Below are 22,560 nucleotides of genomic sequence, written 5' to 3' on the forward strand. Positions count from 1 at the left end.
AGTCAGACAGATATATAATATATATAGATGATGCAGCACACTGGGCTGAGCCTGAGCAGTGCACACAGATATGGTATGTGACTGAGTCACTGTGTGTATCGCTTTTTTCAGGCAGAGAACGGATATATTAAATAAACTGCACTGTCTGGTGGTCACTCACTATATAATATTATGTACTCCTGGCTCCTGCTATAACCTATAACTGGCACTGCAGTGCTCCCCAGTCTCCCCCACAATTATAAGCTGTGTGAGCTGAGCAGTCAGACAGATATATAATATATATAGATGATGCAGCACACTGGGCTGAGCCTGAGCAGTGCACACAGATATGGTATGTGACTGAGTCACTGTGTGTATCGCTTTTTTCAGGCAGAGAACGGATATATTAAATAAACTGCACTGTCTGGTGGTCACTCACTAGTAAACTCTCTGCACTCTCTACACTTCTACAGTACTCCTCCTAGTCCTAAGCTCCAGTAAATCTCTCTCTCTTATAATCTAAATGGAGAGGACGCCAGCCACGTCCTCTCCCTATCAATCTCAATGCACGTGTGAAAATGGCCGCGACGCGCGGCTCCTTATATAGAATCCGAGTCTCGCGATAGAATCCGAGCCTCGCGAGAATCCGACAGCGTGATGATGACGTTCGGGCGCGCTCGGGTTAACCGAGCAAGGCGGGAAGATCCGAGTCGCTCGGACCCGTGTAAAAAAACATGAAGTTCGGGCGGGTTCGGATTCAGAGAAACCGAACCCGCTCATCTCTAGTGCTCCCTAGCCCACTGCTAGTTCCGCCTCTGACCCTGCACCCCTTTCCCAGCACCATCACCCCTCACCCATAGCAGCCCTTATTTTGGTGCTCCTACCCCCTATATTTTAAATCGGAACAGTGTGCACATTTGGCGCACATCCCAAAAAGGGGCGTGCTCTTGCTGGGAAGAGGCATGGCCACACAATAGTACCCCCAATTCAAATTACTCCACACAGTAGTGCAACTTTATTCACATTTTATCATGCGATAGTGTCCCTTATTCACGTCACATCACACAGTAGTACCACTTTACCTTATATACATTACTCCTCACAGTAGTTACACCACACCATATTGCTCTTTATTCACATTATACAACATAGTAGTGCCCTTTCTATACGTTACGCCACACAGTAGAGCACCTTATACACATAATGCCACACATTAGTAATGCCTTTATACACAGTAATGCCCCTTACACATATGACACACATAATTAATGTCCTTATAAACAAAATGCACCTTACACATTATGCCAATCTTTATTAATGCCCGTATCCACATAATGTCCCTTACACATATGCTGCACATTATTAATGCCCTTATACACATAATGACACACATAATGCTCCTTACACATACTGTATGCCGCACATTATTAATGCATTTATACATGACACACATAATGCCTTACACATATGCCAAACACTATTGTACAACCAACCCACCCGTTCACCGCACACTGTAACCTCTGCCTATGAGTGAATACAGATGCAGTGGCAAACGCAGGATTTGCATGGGGGGGTTTCCAGAACTGGGTGGAGCCAATCACGGGGGTGGGGACTGAGGTGACCCAGTATATGCTGGGTCCGTAAAACTAGTGTGTATGTGTATATATGTATATATATATATATATATATATATGTGTATATATATATATGTGTGTATATATATGTGTGTATGTATATGTATATATATACACATACACATACACACACACACACACACACACACACACACACACACACACACACACACACACACACACACACACACACACACACATATACACATAGCATATTAAACATGCATGTGTGTGTGTTTATATGTATGTATGTATATACATGTGTATATATGTATGCACATGGATATATATGTACTATAATTAATATAAAGTAAACTTTTATTGCACTTACAAGTGCCACCAGGAAGACAGCAGGCTGCAGAGGACGCTAGACAGCCATTAATAATACCCATGCAGCTAAAAAAAATAAAAAAACATGTTTTTTTTTTTTTTTTTAGTGGAGGGGGGTTTCTGGGAGCTCGGAAACCCCCCTGGGTGCGCAACTGAGATGTGTCCTCATACATCTTGCCTCAATATGCCATGCAGCAAGACATGCCTGGCGTTAGTCAGCTGGCAACTCTAGGCCAGCTCTGCTAACATCGGGCGCCTTTTTGATGAAAATGTGTCTTATTAGCATTGCAATGTGACTAGGATGCACAAGCAGCTTCCGCTGATTAAAATGATATGCGGCATGCCTATATCCGGTTTGTGACTTTGACTGTACCTGCATACGAAATGCTACTTTACAGTGATTTCCAGGGATACACTGTAACGTAGCATTTCGTATGCAGATACAGCCACAGTCACACACAGAATATAGGTATGCTGCATATCATTTTAATCAGCATAAGCTGCTTGTGCCCATAGGCATTCCAAATGCCCTAGGCATTTACCTATTTGCCTATGCCTAGGGCCGACTCTGCTTCCAATCATAAAGATTGTGGACGAACAGAAGTGAATCCTGTCCCTCACCACATAACTGAACCTAAGGATGACATATAAACACAATTTATTTAGGGGCTAATTAAGGTTGGATTGCAGTGTGGATTTTTTGCTGAAAAGATGCGGGCGCATGCACAGCGCCTGCCCTGCACAAGCTCCCGCATTTTCTGTGGTTGGGCCGCAGAAAATGCGATCGCTTCTGCCTTTCAATCAGACAGAGGTGGTCACAAGTGTGGAGGGGCAGCAACGCTCCGTTTCCAGGGAGGAGCCGGAGCATTGCGGGGGCGGTGCATCATGAACGGGGTGCGGTGACAGACGAACGGGGGCCTGTTGTGGGCGTGATCATGGCAGCTGCGTGATGTCACATGCAGCCGCTGTGATCAGGAAACTGGTGACGAGTCTCCTGCGGCCACATCTAAGATGCGCTGGCAGAAGGCTCCCACAGTTTCTGCTAACAAGTAGAAATTGCGAACGCTCCGCAATTTCTGCTTGTTCAACTGGGGGAGGCTCCGGTCAGCATGCGATACAAAGGATACCAAATTCTGCTGATTAGCAGAATTTGCTATCCAACCTCAATTAGCCCCTTAATTCAATATTTTTTTTCTTAATTTCTCAATAATTTGGCCTAGGGTTGCTGTGAATAAAATTCTGATATTCTAGGGTGCAGTGACTTAAAAAAGTTTGGGAACCACCTTTCTATTCTATTACAAGAATGATAACCCAACAAACAATTAACTGGTCAACTGCAGCAACAGAACACAAATTGTGGTTAGTTGTAAAACACTATCTTGACTATTTAACAGTGCTAAAAATTATAAGTAATAAAATCGCAGTGCAGGGCAAATAACCATACAATACAGGCAGGCACAATCAAAGAAAAAGGTAACATTGAAAATACATCAACAGACCTTTAACCACGTAACTGACAATTTTACCCTTAAAAACCATTCATAAAATATATATTTTTTTCAATTTAATATAGTTTATAAAGTATTTTTTTTTCAATATTTAAATATTATATTATGCACATCTGCAGAACAGATCTCCTCGTCAAAAACTATGGGACACAGCGAGTGGCATGGTTACATGTGATTTGACAATGCCAGTTACTGTAAGTGGTAAATGGGGACCTGACTGCTAAGAAACATAGCAACAGATAGAGCAGGGTAATTTAGTATGTGCCAAACTGCTTCATTGGGCCTACAAGGAGTAATCCCTTTACTATCTATATTGATGGAAAAATTGAATGTGTAGTGTGGCCTATGAAATAAGACCTATAAGGTCAGACGATACCTCTATTGTGGGCTACAGTTATTTGGGCCCATTGCTCAGTAACTGGGATGTATCGGGCCCGCCAGCCGTCAGCCACCACCATGATGTCTATGTGTCCCTGCTGCCACTCTCTCTCTGGAGACCTGAGTTGGGGGACCCCTTAAACATTTTGCTATCAGGCCCACAAAGTTCTAGTTACACCCCTGTCTTTATTCACACACATACACACATTTATGTAAAAAGCAGCATAAAGGACACTATGGAGAATGCAGATAATAGTGTATTAGAAGAAAAATACAACCATAAGGGGTCCATTTACTGTATATTGAGGTTTAGACTGCTTCTCCAAATAGCAGCTGGATATAAATAGTTACAAGATACCGGATATCCTGTAGCTGGAGACTAGTGAACTTCTTTGTGTTATACACTATTGAGAGGACATTCAGACATTTAAGGTCCAGTGTGTGATCTATTTTAACCCCAAAATTTGGGTATATGCTGTCTCTTAATACCGCTAGAAATACACTTTGGACATTAGGGGTAAGCCTCATTCCATTTAAATGTTTTTGCCCATATGCCAACATTGGACACACCATTAGAGATACATTTTTGGCCCTATAAGGTAAAAGGTGTCCTGCTGCTATTTGGAGAAGCAGACCCCATTTTTTGAACACAACAATCTGGAACAAACTCCATTGGAGTCATTACTTACAGTTCTTTGATACCTACCCCTGAAGAAGTGCTATGGACAAAATGCATAGGGTTTATTAGTTCTATGTCCACTTTCCAAGTTTGTGAGGATCCCCCCTTGAGCTCACACCAGAATAAGGTGAAGGTGGGGTTTTATAACAGCTCTCTTGTATTGACTTTGGCCCATTGATTTCATGTATATGTAAACAATTTCAGTATTTTAATACTGAATTTATCTATTCATTGATACAGGTTGAGTATCCCTTATCCAAAATGCTTGGGACCAGAGGTATTTTGGATATCGGATTTTTCCGTATTTTGGAATAACTGCATACCATGATGAGATATCATGGTGATGGGACCTAAATCTAAGCACAGAATGCATTTATGTTACATATACACCTTATACACACAGCCTGAAGGTAATTTTAGACAATATTTTTTATAACTTTGTGCATTACACAAAGTGTGTTTACATTCACACAACTCATTTATGTTTCATATACACCTTATACACACAGCCTGAAGGTCATTTAATACAATATTTTTAATAACTTTGTGTATTAAACAAAGTTTGTTTACAGTGAGCCATCAAAAAACAAAGGTTTCACTATCTCAGTCTCACTCAAAAAAGTCTGCATTTCGGAATATTCCGTATTTCTGAATATTTGGATATGGGATACTCAACCTGTAATACATTTTTGGTATCATTTTAATAACTGGCCATTCAGATTTTGTTTCTTTGGTGATTTCTTTGGTGAGAGGATATTTCCACAGGATTCCCTCCCTGTTCATTATTCCAGGTGGTTCTACATGTAAGCATTCAAGTTCAATCTTCGTGCTAATGGAATTTATTCTACTCTGGACCATACTAGCACACTCCTGAAATATCTATATATCTGTCTATCTATCTATCTATCTATCTATCTATCTATCTATCTATCTATCTATCTATCTATATATATTAGTGATGTGCACCGGAAATTTTTCGGGTTTTGTGTTTTGGTTTTGGGTTCGGTTCCGCGGCCGTGTTTTGGGTTCGAACGCGTTTTGGCAAAACCTCACCGAAATTTTTTTGTCGGATTCGGGTGTGTTTTGGATTCGGGTGTTTTTTTCAAAAAACCCTAAAAAACAGCTTAAATCATAGAATTTGGGGGTCATTTTGATCCCACAGTATTATTAAACTCAATAACCATAATTTCCACTAATTTTCAGTCTATTCTGAACACCTCACACCTCACAATATTATTTTTAGTCCTAAAATTTGCACCGAGGTAGCTGTGTGACTAAGCTAAGCGACCCAAGTGGCCGACACAAACACCTGGCCCATCTAGGAGTGGCACTGCAGTGTCACGCAGGATGGCCCTTCAAAAAAATACTCCCCAAACAGCACATGATGCAAAGAAAAAAAGAGGCGCAATGAGGTAGCTGTGTGACTAAGATAAGCGACCCAAGTGGCCGACACAAACACCTGGCCCATCTAGGAGTGTCACTGCAGTGTCACGTAGGATGGCCCTTCAAAAAAATACTCCCCAAACAGCACATGACGCAAAGAAAAAAAGAGGCGCAATGAGGTAGCTGTGTGACTAAGATAAGCGACCCAAGTGGCCGACACAAACACCTGGCCCATCTAGGAGTGGCACTGCAGTGTCAGACAGGATGGCACTTGAAAAAAATACTCCCCAAACAGCACATGACGCAAAGAAAAAAAGAGGCGCAATGAGGTAGCTGTGTGACTAAGATAAGCGACCCAAGTGGCCGACACAAACACCTGGCCCATCTAGGAGTGGCACTGCAGTGTCACGCAGGATGGCCCTTCAAAAAAATACTCCCCAAACAGCACATGACGCAAAGAAAAAAAGAGGCGCAATGAGGTAGCTGTGTGACTAAGATAAGCGACCCAAGTGGCCGACACAAACACCTGGCCCATCTAGGAGTGGCACTGCAGTGTCACGCAGGATGGCCCTTCAAAAAAATACTCCCCAAACAGCACATGACGCAAAGAAAAAAAGAGGCGCAATGAGGTAGCTGTGTGACTAAGATAAGCGACCCAAGTGGCCGACACAAACACCTGGCCCGTCTAGGAGTGGCACTGCAGTGTCACGCAGGATGGCCCTTCAAAAAAATACTCCCCAAACAGCACATGACGCAAAGAAAAAAAGAGGCGCAATGAGGTAGCTGTGTGACTAAGATAAGCGACCCAAGTGGCCGACACAAACACCTGGCCCATCTAGGAGTGGCACTGCAGTGTCACGCAGGATGGCCCTTCAAAAAAATACTCCCCAAACAGCACATGACGCAAAGAAAAATGAAAGAAAAAAGAGGTGCAAGATGGAATTGTCCTTGGGCCCTCCCACCCACCCTTATGTTGTATAAACAGGACATGCACACTTTAACGAACCCATCATTTCAGCGACAGGGTCTGCCACACGACTGTGACTGAAATGACTGGTTGGTTTGGGCCCCCACCAAAAAAGAAGCAATCAATCTCTCCTTGCACAAACTGGCTCTACAGAGGCAAGATGTCCACCTCATCATCATCGTCCGATTCATCACCCCTTTCACTGTGTACATCCCCCTCCTCACAGATTATTAATTCGTCCCCACTGGAATCCACCATCTCAGGTCCCCGTGTACTTTCTGGAGGCAATTGCTGCTGGTGAATGTCTCCACGGAGGAATTGATTATAATTCATTTTAATGAACATCATCTGCTCCACATTTTCTGGAAGTAACCTCGTACGCCGATTGCTGACAAGGTGAGCGGCGGCACTAAACACTCTTTCGGAGTACACACTGGAGGGAGGGCAACTTAGGTAGAATAAAGCCAGTTTGTGCAAGGGCCTCCAAATTGCCTCTTTTTCCTGCCAGTATACGTACGGACTGTCTGACGTGCCTACTTGGATGCGGTCACTTATATAATCCTCCACCATTCTTTCAATGGTGAGAGAATCATATGCAGTGACAGTAGACGACATGTCAGTAATCGTTGGCAGGTCCTTCAGTCCGGACCAGATGTCAGCACTCGCTCCAGACTGCCCTGCATCACCGCCAGCGGGTGGGCTCGGAATTCGTAGCCTTTTCCTCGCACCCCCAGTTGCGGGAGAATGTGAAGGAGGAGATGTTGACGGGTCACGTTCCGCTTGACTTGACAATTTTCTCACCAGCAGGTCTTTGAACCTCTGCAGACTTGTGTCTGCCGGAAAGAGAGATACAACGTAGGTTTTAAATCTAGGATCGAGCACGGTGGCCAAAATGTAGTGCTCTGATTTCAACAGATTGACCACCCGTGAATCCTGGTTAAGCGAATGAAGGGCTCCATCCACAAGTCCCACATGCCTAGCGGAATCGCTCTGTTTTAGCTCCTCCTTCAATGTCTCCAGCTTCTTCTGCAAAAGCCTGATGAGGGGAATGACCTGACTCAGGCTGGCAGTGTCTGAACTGACTTCACGTGTGGCAAGTTCAAAAGGTTGCAGAACCTTGCACAACGTTGAAATCATTCTCCACTGCGCTTGAGTCAGGTGCATTCCACCTCCTTTGCCTATATCGTGGCCAGATGTATAGGCTTGAATGGCCTTTTGCTGCTCCTACATCCTCTGAAGCATATAGAGGGTTGAATTCCACCTCGTTACCACCTCTTGCTTCAGATGATGGCAGAGCAGGTTCAGGTGTTTTTGGTGGTGCTCCAGTCTTCTGTACGCGGTGCCTGTATGCCGAAAGTGGCCCGCAATTCTTCTGGCCACCGACAGCATCTCTTGCACGCCCCTGTCGTTTTTTAAATAATTCTGCACCACCAAATTCAAGGTATGTGCAAAACATGGGACGTGCTGGAATTTGCCCAGATGTAATGCACGCACAATATTGCTGGCGTTGTCCGATGCCACAAATCCCCAGGAGAGTCCAATTGGGGTAAGCCATTCTGCGATGATCTTCCTCAGTTGCCGTAAGAGGTTTTCAGCTGTGTGCGTATTCTGGAAAGCGGTGATACAAAGCGTAGCCTGCCTAGGAACGAGTTGGCGTTTGCGAGATGCTGCTACTGGTGCCGCCACTGCTGTTCTTGCAGCGGGAGGCAATACATCTACCCAGTGGGCTGTTACAGTCATGTAGTCCTGAGTCTGCCCTGCTCCACTTGTCCACATGTCCGTGGTTAAGTGGACATTGGGTACAACTGCATTTTTTAGGACACTGGTGACTCTTTTTCTGAGGTCTGTGTACATTTTCGGTATCGCCTGCCTAGAGAAATGGAACCTAGATGGTATTTGGTATCGGGGACACAGTACCTCAATCAAGTCTCTAGTTGGCTCTGAATTAACGATGGATACCGGAACCACGTTTCTCACCGCCCAGGCTGCCAAGGCCTCAGTTATCCGCTTTGCAGCAGGATGACTGCTGTGATATTTCACCTTCCTCGCAAAGGACAGTCAATTGCTTACTGGAAGTAGTACAAGTGGTCTTCCGACTTCCCCTCTGGGATGCCGATCGACTCCCAGCAGCAACAACAGCAGCGCCAGCAGCAGTAGGCGTTACACTCAAGGATGCATCGGAGGAATCCCAGGCAGGAGAGGACTCGTCAGACTTGCCAGTGACATGGCCTGCAGGACTATTGGCTTTCCTGGGTAAGGAGGAAATTGACACTGAGGGAGTTGGTGGTGTGGTTTGCAGGAGCTTGGTTACAAGAGGAAGGGATTTAGTGGTCAGTGGACTGCTTCCGCTGTCACCCAAAGTTTTTGAACTTGTCACTGACTTATGATGAATGCGCTGCAGGTGACGTATAAGGGAGGATGTTCCGAGGTGGTTAACGTCCTTACCCCTACTTATTACAGCTTGACAAAGGCAACACACGGCTTGACACCTGTTGTCCGCATTTGTGTTGAAATAATTCCACACCGAAGAGCTGATTTTTTTGGTATTTTGACCAGGCATGTCAATGGCCATATTCCTCCCACGGACAACAGGTGTCTCCCCGGGTGCCTGACTTAAACAAACCACCTCACCATCAGAATCCTCCTTGTCAATTTCCTCCCCAGCGCCAGCAACACCCATATCCTCATCCTGGTGTACTTCAACACTGACATCTTCAATTTGACTATCAGGAACTGGACTGCGGGTGCTCCTTCCAGCACTTGCAGGGGGCGTGCAAATGGTGGAAGGCGCAAGCTCTTCCCGTCCAGTGTTGGGAAGGTCAGGCATCGCAACCGACACAATTGGACTCTCCTTGGGGATTTGTGATTTCGAAGAACGCACAGTTCTTTGCTGTGCTTTTGCCAGCTTAAGTCTTTTCATTTTTCTAGCGAGAGGCTGAGTGCTTCCATCCTCATGTGAAGCTGAACCATTAGCTATGAACATAGGCCAGGGCCTCAGCCATTCCTTGCCACTCCGTGTCGTAAATGGCATATTGGCAAGTTTACGCTTCTCCTCAGATGCTTTTAATTTTGATTTTTGGGTCATTTTTTTACTGATCTTTTGTGTTTTGGATTTTACATGCTCTGTACTATGACATTGGGCATCGGCCTTGGCAGACGACGTTGATGGCATTTCATCGTCTCGGCCATGACTAGTGGCAGCAGCTTCAGCACGAGGTGGAAGTGGATCTTGATCTTTCCCTATTTTTTTAACCTCTACATTTTTGTTCTCCATATTGGCCTACCGTACTGCTATATACAGTATAATGGACCTGGTGGACACTGTCAGCAGACTGCGTTTATAGTATAAAGAAAAAAAGACACCACAGGTATACAATGTAGATGGATGGATAGTATACTTTATGTATGACGACGAGTGACTGAAGACACAGAGGTAGGTACAGCAGTGGCCTACCGTACTGCTATATACAGTACAATGGACCTGGTGGACACTGTCAGCAGACTGCGTTTATAGTATAAAGAAAAAAAGACACCACAGGTATACAATGTAGATGGATGGATAGTATACTTTATGTATGACGATGAGTGACTGAAGACACAGAGGTAGGTACAGCAGTGGCCTACCGTACTGCTATATACAGTATAATGGACCTGGTGGACACTGTCAGCAGACTGCGTTTATACTTATAGTATAAAGAAAAAAAGACACCACAGGAGTGTTTTTCAGGCAGACAAACGTATACTGGTGGTCACTGTCAGCAAAACTGTGCACTGTACTCCTGCTATAGCTGCTCCCCAGTCTCCCCCACAATTAAGCAGTGTGAGCACTCAGCACAGTCAGATATATCATGCAGCACACTGAGGCTGAGCACAGATATGGTATGGAGCGTTATTTTCAGGCAGAGAACGGATTAAAAAAAACTAGCAAAACTCTGCACTGTACTCCTCCTGAGTCCTAACAGCTGCTCCCCAATCCTCCCCACAATAAGCTAAGCAGTAGCAATCAGATCAACTAACTACTATAACTATATAAACGGAGAGGACGCCAGCCACGTCCTCTCCCTATCAATCTCAATGCACGTGTGAAAATGGCGGCAACGCGCGGCTGCTTATATAGAATCTGAATCTCGCGAGAATCCGACAGCGGGATGATGACGTTCGGGCGCGCTCGGTTTACCCGAGCCACACGGGAGAATCCGAGTACGGCTCGGACCCGTGTAAAAAGGCTGAAGTTCCGAGAAACCGAACCCGCTCATCACTAATATATATATATATATATATATATAGATCGATCATCACTAGATATGGATAGCCCTCAGAAGAATGGTGACATCTTAGGGAGCCTGAATATCGGTCATACTTTCAGAAACCCATTGTAATTCCTTTTATCGGGGCAGCAACAAAAATAATCGGAGCTGTTGTTGATTGATGAGTTGGAGTCTCGGGATATGCTGAATTGTTTCTGTATCTTATTATACCACTAACTATAATAAAGAAACAAGTCATCATTGCCATAGAAAATGACCCAGAATTTATGCTACCATTATGTTTGAATTTTGATATTTATTGTGTGCATGAAATAGTTGTGTGTTGAGGTATTTGACCTTGAATGTGTAAGTAAGGATATCTGCTGTATGTAATTTTTTCTTTTCAACCCAGAGGACAGTGGATCTGTGTACAAAGCAGGTTGTGCTCCGGCCATTGCAATAGGCAAGTTTTCTAAATAGCCTTACGGATAAACTACTTAAGAAAATACATTTAAACTGACATGTTATCCCCACAGCAAAGCATGCTAGGAGATATAAAACATGTATCTACTTTACTCAACTCACATTTTATTTATTTTTCCCTATTTTCAACTCACATTTTATTTTATTTTTTTCCCTACCAGGATACCAACAACTATGCTCCCTCTTGTGGTGTCCACGACACCCCTAGAGGGAGAATAAATAGCATGGCACGCATAGCGCGCCACCATGCCCGCAGCATGGCGAGCGCAGCGAGCCCGCAAGGGGCTCTTTTGTGCTCGCCCCACTGCCGGCATTCCGGCGGTTGGGATCCCGGAGCTGGTATGTGTAGAGAAAGGAACGTGTCTCCGTCCTCAGTGTCCTCAGAGTCCTCTGTGGTAGTGTCTTGTGCTGTATTTGTCCAGTCACAGTGTTTGTGTCCTCTTGCTGCCATATGTCCATTGCTGCTGTGTTGTGCTGCATCAGTTCAGTGGTGGTGTATTGTGCTGCATCAGTCAAGTGGTAGTGTCCTGTGCATCAGCCATCAGTCATTACAGTGACCAGGCAGTCACAGTGTTTGTGTCCTCTTGCTGCCATATGTCCAATGCTGCAGTGTTGTGCTGCATCAGTTCAGTGTTGCTGTGTTGTGCTGCATCTGACCAGTGGTAGTGTCCTGGCCATCAGTCATTCCAGTGACCAGGCAGTCACAGTGGTATACGCTGCTGCTATATGTCCACTGCTGCCGTATTATAATAATAACAACAACAACAACAAGTCCCTTACAGTGTTGCTGTGTTGTGCTTCATCAGACCAGTGGTAGTGTCCTGGCCATCAGTCATTCCAGTGACCAGGCAGTCACAGGGGTATACGCTGCTGCTATATGTTTACTGCTGCCATATAATAACAACAACAACAACAACAACAACAACAACAACAACAACAACAAGTACTTTACAGTGTTGCTGTGTTGTGCTGCATCAGACCAGTGGTAGTGTCCTGGCCATCAGTCATTCCAGTGACCAGGCAGTCACAGTGGTATACGCTGCTGCTATATGTTTACTGCTGCCATATAATAATAATAACAACAACAACAACAACAACAAGTACTTTACAGTGTTGCTGTGTTGTGCTGCATCAGACCAGTGGTAGTGTCCTGGCCATCAGTCATTCCAGTGACCAGGCAGTCACAGTGGTATACGCTGCTGCTATATGCCCACTGCTGCTGTATAATAATAATAACAACAACAACAACAAGTCTCTTACAGTGTTTTTGTGTTGTCCTGCATCAGACCAGTGATAGTGTCCTGTGCATCAGCCTTCAGTCATTCCTGTGCCGCATATTGTGTTATATAACTTCAGAAAAATAATGGAGAACAAAAATTTGGAGGATAAAATAGGGAAAGATCAAGAACCACTTCCTTCTAGTGCTGAAGCTGCTGCCACTAGCCATGACATAGACGATGAAATGCCATCGTCGCCTGCCAAGTCCGATGCCCAATGTGATAGTAGAGGGCATGTAAAATCCAAAAAGCCAAAGTTCAGTAAAAAGTTTTAAAAAATTTAAATGGTCTGAGGAGAAACGTAAACTTGCCAATATGCCATTTACGACACGGAGTGGCAAGGAACGGCTGAGGCCCTGGCCTATGTTGATGACTAGTGGTTCAGTTTCACATGACGATGGAAGCCCTCATAACTGAGGCCGTAACACTTATATTGGTGTTAGACGTGCGTCCGGTAACCACCATTAGTGTAGTTGGATTTAGACAATTGATGGAGGTATTGTATCCCCGGTACCAAATCCCATCTAGATTCCACTTCACTAGGCAGGCGATACAGAGATTTTGCCATTTAATTCCAGTGATTTGGAAGTATAATTCCAGTGATTTTGCCATTTAATTCCAGTAATTTGGACGTATAATGCCAGTGATTTGGATGTATATTTCCAGTGATTTTGCAGTATAATTCCAGTGATTTTGCCATTTAATTCCAGTGATTTGAACCTATAATTCCAGTGATTTGGCCATTTAATTCCAGTGATTTGGACGTATAATTCCAGTGATTTTGCCATTTAATTCCAGTGATCCTGCAGTATAATTCCAGTAATCCTGCCGTATAATTACAGTAGTACTGACGTATAATTACAGTGATCCTGCTGTATAAGTCCAGTGATCCTGCCGTTTAATTACAGTGGTACTGGCGTATAAGTCCAGTCCAGTAATACGGCTATATATATATATATATATATATATATATATATAGAAAAAGTATGGCTGCTCCGGCACTCCACAGAGTCCAAAGCTGGACTCGACCTGCTCTGGTGCCCTCCCCAACCGGGGACCGGTGGTATGTAGTGGAATAAACGAGGCGGCACTCAGAGACTTTCAATTCAAACGTGTAATTAGTGCAAAACGTGCAAAAAAGGTCACATCAACGTTTCGGGGACCTGGTCCCCTTCTTCAGGATAACAACAGTGCAAAAACAACAGTGTTTATATAAGGTAAAAGACACTTACCCCCCTGACCCCATTCGGTCACATGCTGTAACGCTGACCGCCGTCCACATACAGATGTGTCCACTATTACCTTTCTGAAAAAAGTATCATGGCCTGCCGTTCATGGCACGAGATAAGATTTCCTCTTAAGATATAGACGGCAAGCCATGTGTATCTCCTCTGAAATATAGTGCAGTACCACTTTTCAGACAGCAGGTGGCATTTTCAGAAACTGAGCAAGCAGAAAGTCTGATAAAGAGATTCTAGAGGGAGTAGTTCAGACCTGATTCTAGCAGCATTTTATTTGCAAATGGGCAAAACCATGGGGGTCATTCCGAAATGATCGCACGCTAGGTTGTTTTACAGCGGTGCGATCAGGTCGAAACTGCACATGCGTATGCACCTCAATGCGCATGTGCGTCGTACGGGTACAAAGCGGATCATTGCTGAGCAATGGATTTAACGAAGAATCGATTCGCACAGCAGATCGCAAGGAGATTGACAGGAAGAGGGCATTTGTGGGTGGCAACTGAACGCTTTCTGGGAGTGTTTGGAAAAACGCAGGCGTGTCCAAGCGTTTGCAGGGCAGGTGTCTGACGTCAATTCCGGACACGAACAGGCTAAAGTGTTTGCCCCGAATTTACATCAGACACCCACCCTGCAAACGCATTGACACACCTGCGTTTTTCCAAACACTCCCAGAAAATGGTCAGTTGACATCCACAAATGTTTTCTTCCAGTCAATCTCCTTGCGATTGTCTGTGCGAATGGATTATTCATTAAATCCATTGCTCAGCAACGATCCACTTTGTACCTGTGCGACGCGCCTGCGTATTGCGGGGCACACACATGCGCAGTTATGTCCTGATCGCAGCTCAGCAAAACAACCTAGCGTGCAATCAGGCCTGCATGACCCCCATGGTTTTGCCCATTTGCTAACAAAATTGCAGCTATGGGGTGTCATTCCGAGTTGATCGTAGCCCTGCAAAATTTTGCAGGGCTACGATCAGGAACAGAGACATGCGGGGGAAGCCCAGCACAGGGCCAGTCCGCCCCGCAGGTCAGTTACGCCCCCCCCTGCAGAAGTGCAAAAGTATTGCACAGCGGAGATGCTTTTGTACTTCAGGAGTAGCTCCCGGCCAGCGCAGCTTTAGCGTGCTGGCCGGGAGCTACTCATTACTACACGGCCCGCAGCAGCTGGTCAGCAGCAGCGATCGGGTCAGAATGACCCCCATGAGCCGTATGTGCAGGGCAATTTATCCATCATGCACACGGGAATATCAGCTGCAGCAGCTAATTGTGAAGTATTAATATTTTTCAAATACATCTCTCATACTAACTTCCAACATGTACCTGGCTCAATGTTGCCTATATGTTTAAAAAAATCTTTTTCCTTGTGATTGATAATGTGCTGATGAAGAGTTCATACAAACTCCACACAGAGATTCAATATAGAAATTATGATACTAACTAAAAGGCACTATTGATACTTGTCATTTTTTGCAATTGTTTGGTGGTTAAGGTGTGAGTAGAGAGAATTTTTGGTATTTCAATACCACATATATTTCACTGGGATCCGGTCTGAAGATCGACAGTGTCTGCCATACAAGTGGGTGCTGCGTCTGTCTGCCACAAATCGGTCCAGCGCTGAGGCTGTGTTGCCATAATAAGTCACTGGGTGCTCTGTGTGCCATACACGTGGGTGCTGCACCTGTCTGCCACAAATCGGTCCAGCGCTGAGGCTGTGTTGCCATAATAAGTCACTGGGTGCTCTGTCTGCCATACAAGTGGGTGCTGTGCCTGTCTGCCACAAATCAGTCCTGTGCTTGGGCTGTGCTCCATAATAAGTCACTGGGTGCTCTGTCTGCCTTACAAGTGGGTGCTGTGCCTGTCTGCCACAAATCAGTCCTGTGCTTGGGCTGTGCTCCATAATAAATCACTGGGTGCTCTGTCTGCCATACAAGTGGGTGCTGTGCCTGTCTGCCACAAATCAGTCCTGTGCTTGGGCTGTGCTCCATAATAAATCACTGGGTGCTCTGTCTGCCATACAAGTGGGTGCTGTGCCTGTCTGCCACAAATCAGTCCTGTGCTTGGGCTGTGCTCCATAATAAATCACTGGGTGCTCTGTCTGCCATACAAGTGGGTGCTGTGCCTGTCTGCCACAAATCAGTCCAGTGCTTGGGCTGTGCTCCATAATAAGTCACTGGGTGCTCTGCCTGCCATACAAGTGGGTGAAGAAACATGAGACCCAGGGCCTGATCAGCCATAAGGCTGCAGCCTGGATAGCTGAGTCCTGGGGGGGCGCAGCACTGGCACAATAGATGCTTAGGCTCTACCTACTACTGGAAGCTGCAGATTCCATGCAGATCGCATTGGAAGACGGCCCTTATAGGAGACAGATGCCAGGGGTATTACTAGACCATTACCCAGCGCTACCCAGAATGAGCATGTAACCCCCTGGCTCTAAGCATATAACCCCTATGGCAAAAAGCATATGTAACCCCTGGCAACGAGCATGTAACCCCTGGCCACGAGCATGTGACCGGGTCAGACTTCCGGTCAGCAGAGTCAAGGATGCCGGTGGCTTCTCCTCCCACCTCTAGCCACCAACAGCACCGTGGGCAGCTACATGGACATCTGTATGTGCAGGGCAATTTATCCATCAGGCACACGGGAATATCAGCAGTGGCAGCTAATTGTGAAGTATTAATATATCTCCAATACATGTGGGAGTGCCAGTAGTGTCCTCGGTGCAGAGGTGTAGGTGGTGTAATCAGTGCAGGAGGGCTGGCAGTATCCCCAGTGCAGGAGTGTCAGTAGTGCGGGAGATGTCCTCCTTGCACTTGGTTGATGGTACAGTGGACACTTCTGGCACTCCCGCACTGCCAGCACCCCACTGCCCTCTTTTTTGGAGGCACAAGTATTATTTATATATTTTTAAAAAGATTATTATTATATATATATTTTTTTTTTTTAATGGGATGGGAAAAAAAACCCCAAAAATTGCGTGGGGTCCCCCCTCCAAAGCATAACCAGCCTCGGGCTCTTCGAGCCAGTCCTGGTTCTAAAAATCCAGGGGGAAAATGGACAGGGCATCCCCTGTATTTTTAAAACCAGCACCGGGCTCTGTGCCTGGTGCTGGTGCAAAAAATACGGGGGACAAAAAGAGTAGGGGTCCCCCGTATTTTTTACACCAGCATCGGGCTCCACTAGCTGGACAGATAATGCCACAGCCAGGGGTCACTTTTATACAGTGCCCTGCGGCCATGGCATTAAATATCCAACTAGTCACCCCTGGCCAGGGTACCCTGGGGGAGTGGGGACCCCTTCAATCAAGGGGTCCACCCCCCAGCCACCCAAGGGCCAGGGGTGAAGCCCGAGGCTGTCCCCCCATCCAAAGGCTGCGGATGGGGGGCTGATAGCCTTGAGAAAATTGAAAGAATATTGTTTTTTCCAGTAGTACTACAAGTCCCAGCAAGCCTCCCCCGCAAGCTGGTACTTGGAGAACCACAAGTACCAGCATGCGGGAGAAAAACGTGCCCGCTGGTACCTGTAGTTCTAATGGAAAAAAAATACCCAAATAAAAACAGGAGACACACACCGTGACAGTAAAACTTTATTTCACACATGTCGACACACACATACTTACCTATGTTGACAGTGGCGTAACTAGAAATTTATCTCCCCCAAGCCAAAAACTTCTTCGGCGCCCCCCCCCCCCATCCCCCATAATTGGGAGGAATAAAGGGGTAAATATGCGCGCGCCAGCAAAAAAGGGGGCGTGGATTCGTTGGGATGGGCGTGGTTTCGTTGGAATGGGCGTGGCATTGCAGGAAAAGACTACCTTATACCCCAGTTTTGCAACCTGCACGCCCAGACGTTGGCCACCACAGGAAAGAAAAATAATCCTGATTCATGCCCCTTACATTATTTGTAATTTTTCCTCCTTATAGTAATGCCCAGTATACATTATGCCACATACTGCAATGGCCCTTAGACAGTATGCCACACACAATAATGCACATGACACAGTATGTACACACCATAATGCCCCTGACACATTATGCCACACACCGTAATGCCTGTGACACATTATGACAGGAATCGCAATGCCCGTTATACATTATGCTACACACTGCACTGCCCCTGATACATTATAGCACATACAATGTCTGTGACACATTATGACACACACTGCAATGTCCGTGATACATTATACCACACACTGCAATGCCCGATACATTATAGCACATACAATGCCTGTGACACATTATGCCACACACTGCAATGACCTTGAGACATTATACCACAATGCCCGTGATATAGTATACCATACACCGTAATGCCTGTGACACATCGCAATGCCCGTTATACCCTATGCCACACACCGCAATGTCCGTTATATATTATGCCACACTGCAATGACCCTGAGACATTATACCACATACCACAATGCCCGTGATATAGTATACCACACACCGTAATGCCTGACACATTATGACACACACCGCAATGTCTGTGATACATTATGCCACACACTGCAATGACCCTGAGACATTATACCACATATCACAATGCCCGCGATATAATATACCATACACCGTAATGCCTGTGACACATTATGACACACACCGCAATGTCCGTGATACATTATGCCACACACCGTAATGCCCATTACACATTAAGTCCTACAGTAAGGCTTCTAATTACTTTTCAATTACCTGCTCGTTGTCAGGGGTTTCATGCACTGGGTGTCATGCTCGTTGCCAGGGGTTTTATGCTCTTGGTTCCATGCACGGTGCCAGGGGTTTTCATGCTCAGGGTGTCATGCTCGTTGCCAGGGGTTTCATGCACTGGGTGTCATGCTCGTTGCCAGGGGTTTCATGCACTGGGTGTCATGCTTGTTGCCAGGGGTTTCATGCACTGGGTGTCATGCTCGTTGCTAGGAGGTAGTCCTTGTTGCTAGGGCTGTGCTCCCAGTGCCACATATGTCTCCAGTGCCAGATATTCCCCCACGGTGCCAGGTACTCACATGCCCCCAGTGCCAAATATAGCCCCCCCCATGTGCCAGGTACACATATACCTCCCCAGTGCCACATTATCCCCAGTGCCAGATATTCCCCCACAGTGCCACATTTGCCCCCAGTGCCAAAATATGCCCCAGTGCCAGATATTCCCCCCCAGTGCCACATATGCCCCGTGCCAGATATTCCCCCCCCAGTGCCACATATTGCCCCCCCCCCAGTGCCACATATGCCCCAGTGCCAGATATCCCCCCCCGTGCCACATATGCCCCAGTTCCAGATATTCCCCCCCAGTGCCACATATGCCCCGTGCCAGATATTCCCCCCCAGTGCCACATATTGCCCCCCCCAGTGCCACATATGCCCCAGTGCCAGATATCCCCCCCGTGCCACATATGCCCCAGTTCCAGATATTCCCCCCAGTGCCACATATGCCCCGTGCCAGATATTCCCCCCCAGTGCCACATATTGCCCCCCCCAGTGCCACATATGCCCCAGTGCCAGATATCCCCCCCCCCTGCCACATATGCCCCAGTGCCAGATATTCCCCCCAGTGCCATAAATGTCCCCAGTGCCAGATATTCTCTCCCCCCCCCTCCCTGCCAAATATGCCCCCAGTGCCAGATATTCCCCCCAGTGCCATAAATGTCCCCAGTGCCAGATATTCCCCCCAGTGCCATAAATGTCCCCAGTGCCAGATATTCCCCCATTGCCAGATATGCCCCCTCAGTGCCAGATATGCCCCCTCAGTGCGTCGTTCCCCCCCCCCTTCCTCCTCCGCCGCCGCAGCCGCCGCCGCTCCCCTGCTGTTAGGAGGGACACAGAGGGCACAGTGCGCGCCTCTCCTGTGTCTCCGGCGGCCGCGGGTCATTGTAATAAAGGAAGTGCTCACGAACGGCACTTCCTTTATGAGACCCGCGGCCGCCGGAGACCCAGGAGGGACACAGGAGAGGCGCGCACTGTGCCCTCTGTGTCCCTCCTAACAGCAGGGAGGAAACGAGACCGCAGACTGACATGCGGACGCTCGTCCGCATGTCAGTCTGCACTAAATCAGTGGCGCCCCCGCAGCCCCTCGCCCCCCAAGCCACCGCGAGGGCTGCGGGGGCAGTAGTTACGCCACTGTATGTTGACTGTTTTCTGCCCAGCGATATCGGTGATCACACGGGCTCAGCAAGATCACTCAGCACACAGAGCTGCACCAGCGATGTGTGCTGAGCGATCTGTCACTGCCCGTGTTTGCAATAGAGAAAACATGGGTGATGACTAGATCTTTCAAGCATGCAGGGACGCACATCACTATCGCTATAGTCCATACACACATAGAGATTTGTGCTGTATTTCTAAGTGACTCAGCAAATCAATTAGAAAAGCAGCCCAAATCGCTATGTGTGTGTGATCGTATTCAGGTCATTCTGATGTACAGTATTGCCAGCTTTAGAGTCCAGTTCTTAATTGTGTAGGTGTGAAAATCTCAGTGTGAGAGGCCTTTGAAGTAGATTCCTTGGGGAATAGAGTTACAGCACAGTAACGTGTATTCTGGGTGGGGGAAGGGCTGCTGTCCTGGAATTTGAAATAAACAGTGAACTTTTAGCAATTCAGAGCCTCAGTTTATTAATGCAAAAATTGGGGTTATTTGTTACTCAGAGCACAGAGGTGAATGAAGTCTAAAGTGACATTAAAGAATAAGTTAATTAAAACCTAATAGTGCTACAAGGTAATGGAACATATTATAAGACTTTGCAATGATAAAATAATTCCAACTAAATAGTATAAATATACTGTAAGTTAGACAAAACTGAATGCAATCACTTGGATGCTTTGTACAATCCATACACAATTACAAAATACAGTGTTGCAGAGGTGACTACTTTTTTTTTTTAAACAATTTTCAAGATTGCATAACAAATGTAATACTAGGGTGAAGTACATGTTACAGATAAAATATAACAAATTAATTAATTTAAGCAGGTAGTCTAATTTTGATATTTCAAGCATTTGCAGAAAGGATGAGTACGATAGGTAAAGGGCCCTTTATGCAAATTCTATGCATTATTCGTTTGCGTACTGTCTTTTTTGATGTGTCGACATATGGCCTGTCGACCAATATTGGTCGACCTAATGACTGTTGACCTTCTTTTTGTCGACAATATGATCCATTCCAATTACATGCAGCTGGCTTGTCCATTTCTTTCTATAATCACTGGCAGCACAGAAAATAAATGGTCTACATAATTATTACAGGTCTCCAATGTAAGTACGTTTTTCCAAAATGTATTGATGCCATCAATCAGTTGCTCTTTTGTCCTTGGCTTACATTGAGAACGAATATAACTTTTCATTTGAGACCACACTAGCTCGATAGGATTCATGTCCGGTGATCTGTGAAAAGTCAATAAAGGGAGAGAATTTAAATATGGAATATTTGGCATTTCATGCTTTACAGGAAGCATCAGTCTACAGGGCAAAACTGTACTTACTCTGGTGGTGTGCGTTACCAAATGATGCCTTTTTCCTCTATGAATTTGGCCGAAGCACTATGTTTTGGATCATTGTCCTGGAACATTCGATGTCCAGATGACCAATACTTTCTTACATACGGCACTAAAGTATCATTAATGATCATGGACTGGAAGAATGTTTTATCCATGATACCTGACGTAGAACAATAAAAAAAACAGGATTTTATATACCTACCAGTAAATCCTTTTCTCGTAGTCCATAGACTTACAGTAGTCACTGGACAGTAGTTCTAAATAGAAAATATTGAAAAACAACATAGTAATGTACATTACTACTGTACTTTATATGTACCTTCAGAAATTAAAATTGGTCCTGGGCCTCTGCGGGAGATACCACCCCACACATGTACTTTTAATGGGTGCTTTGGAGATGGCTTAAATGATAAATGGCCACGTTTGCGGAAGGACCTCCTTGCAAACCTCTCAAGTGCTACAGAAGTTTCATCTGTAAATATGACATTGTCAAAATTTTCTCCAATAGCAATCCATTGACGAGCCTGTTGAACTCTCTTTTCCTTGTTAACATCTCTAATCATGTGAGTCATCCTGTGAAAGGAATGTAAAATGGGATACAGTTTACAGTGGGAATAGGATAATTGAGCGTCCAAACTAAGATAATGTTAAAGAAAAATCAGATGCTGATTTCAGAGATGTAATTAGTTTACCGCACTGTATACAAACTGTATAGAAATTGTATTATAATTGTAATTGAAATTTCAATTTACTGTACAGTACCTAGCACCGGCATAAGTCCAACCAAGTTGCCTCCGCATTCTTTTTATGCTACTACAGGAGATGTCAAGGCCATACTCAGCTTGCAGAATACGACGGAGTTCTATGGCAGTAAGCTCATCATTATCAGCAGTCAGCTCATCTACTATTTTCTTGACTCTCCTAAAGTACAGTCGATGAAAAATTAGAGATTATAATCAAAATGTAAA

At 45.5% G+C, this 22,560-nt stretch overlaps 2 long non-coding RNA genes across 2 annotated transcripts in view; both read right to left on the reverse strand.

Annotated features, from left to right (window-relative positions):
- Window positions 1–22,560, reverse strand: part of LOC135057757 (uncharacterized) — a 116,182-nt gene that overhangs the window by 53,653 nt on the left and 39,969 nt on the right. The window lies entirely within an intron of this gene.
- LOC135057687 (uncharacterized) lies at window positions 21,309–21,972 on the reverse strand. The gene is made up of 3 exons (XR_010244324.1): window positions 21,912–21,972; window positions 21,578–21,752; window positions 21,309–21,479 (listed from the first exon to the last, which is right to left on the reverse strand). It is a non-coding gene; the product is annotated as an uncharacterized LOC135057687 (long non-coding RNA).

The sequence above is a fragment of the Pseudophryne corroboree genome, chromosome 1, assembly GCF_028390025.1.
Source record: "Pseudophryne corroboree isolate aPseCor3 chromosome 1, aPseCor3.hap2, whole genome shotgun sequence".
In the NCBI taxonomy this organism is placed as follows: Eukaryota; Metazoa; Chordata; class Amphibia; order Anura; family Myobatrachidae; genus Pseudophryne; species Pseudophryne corroboree.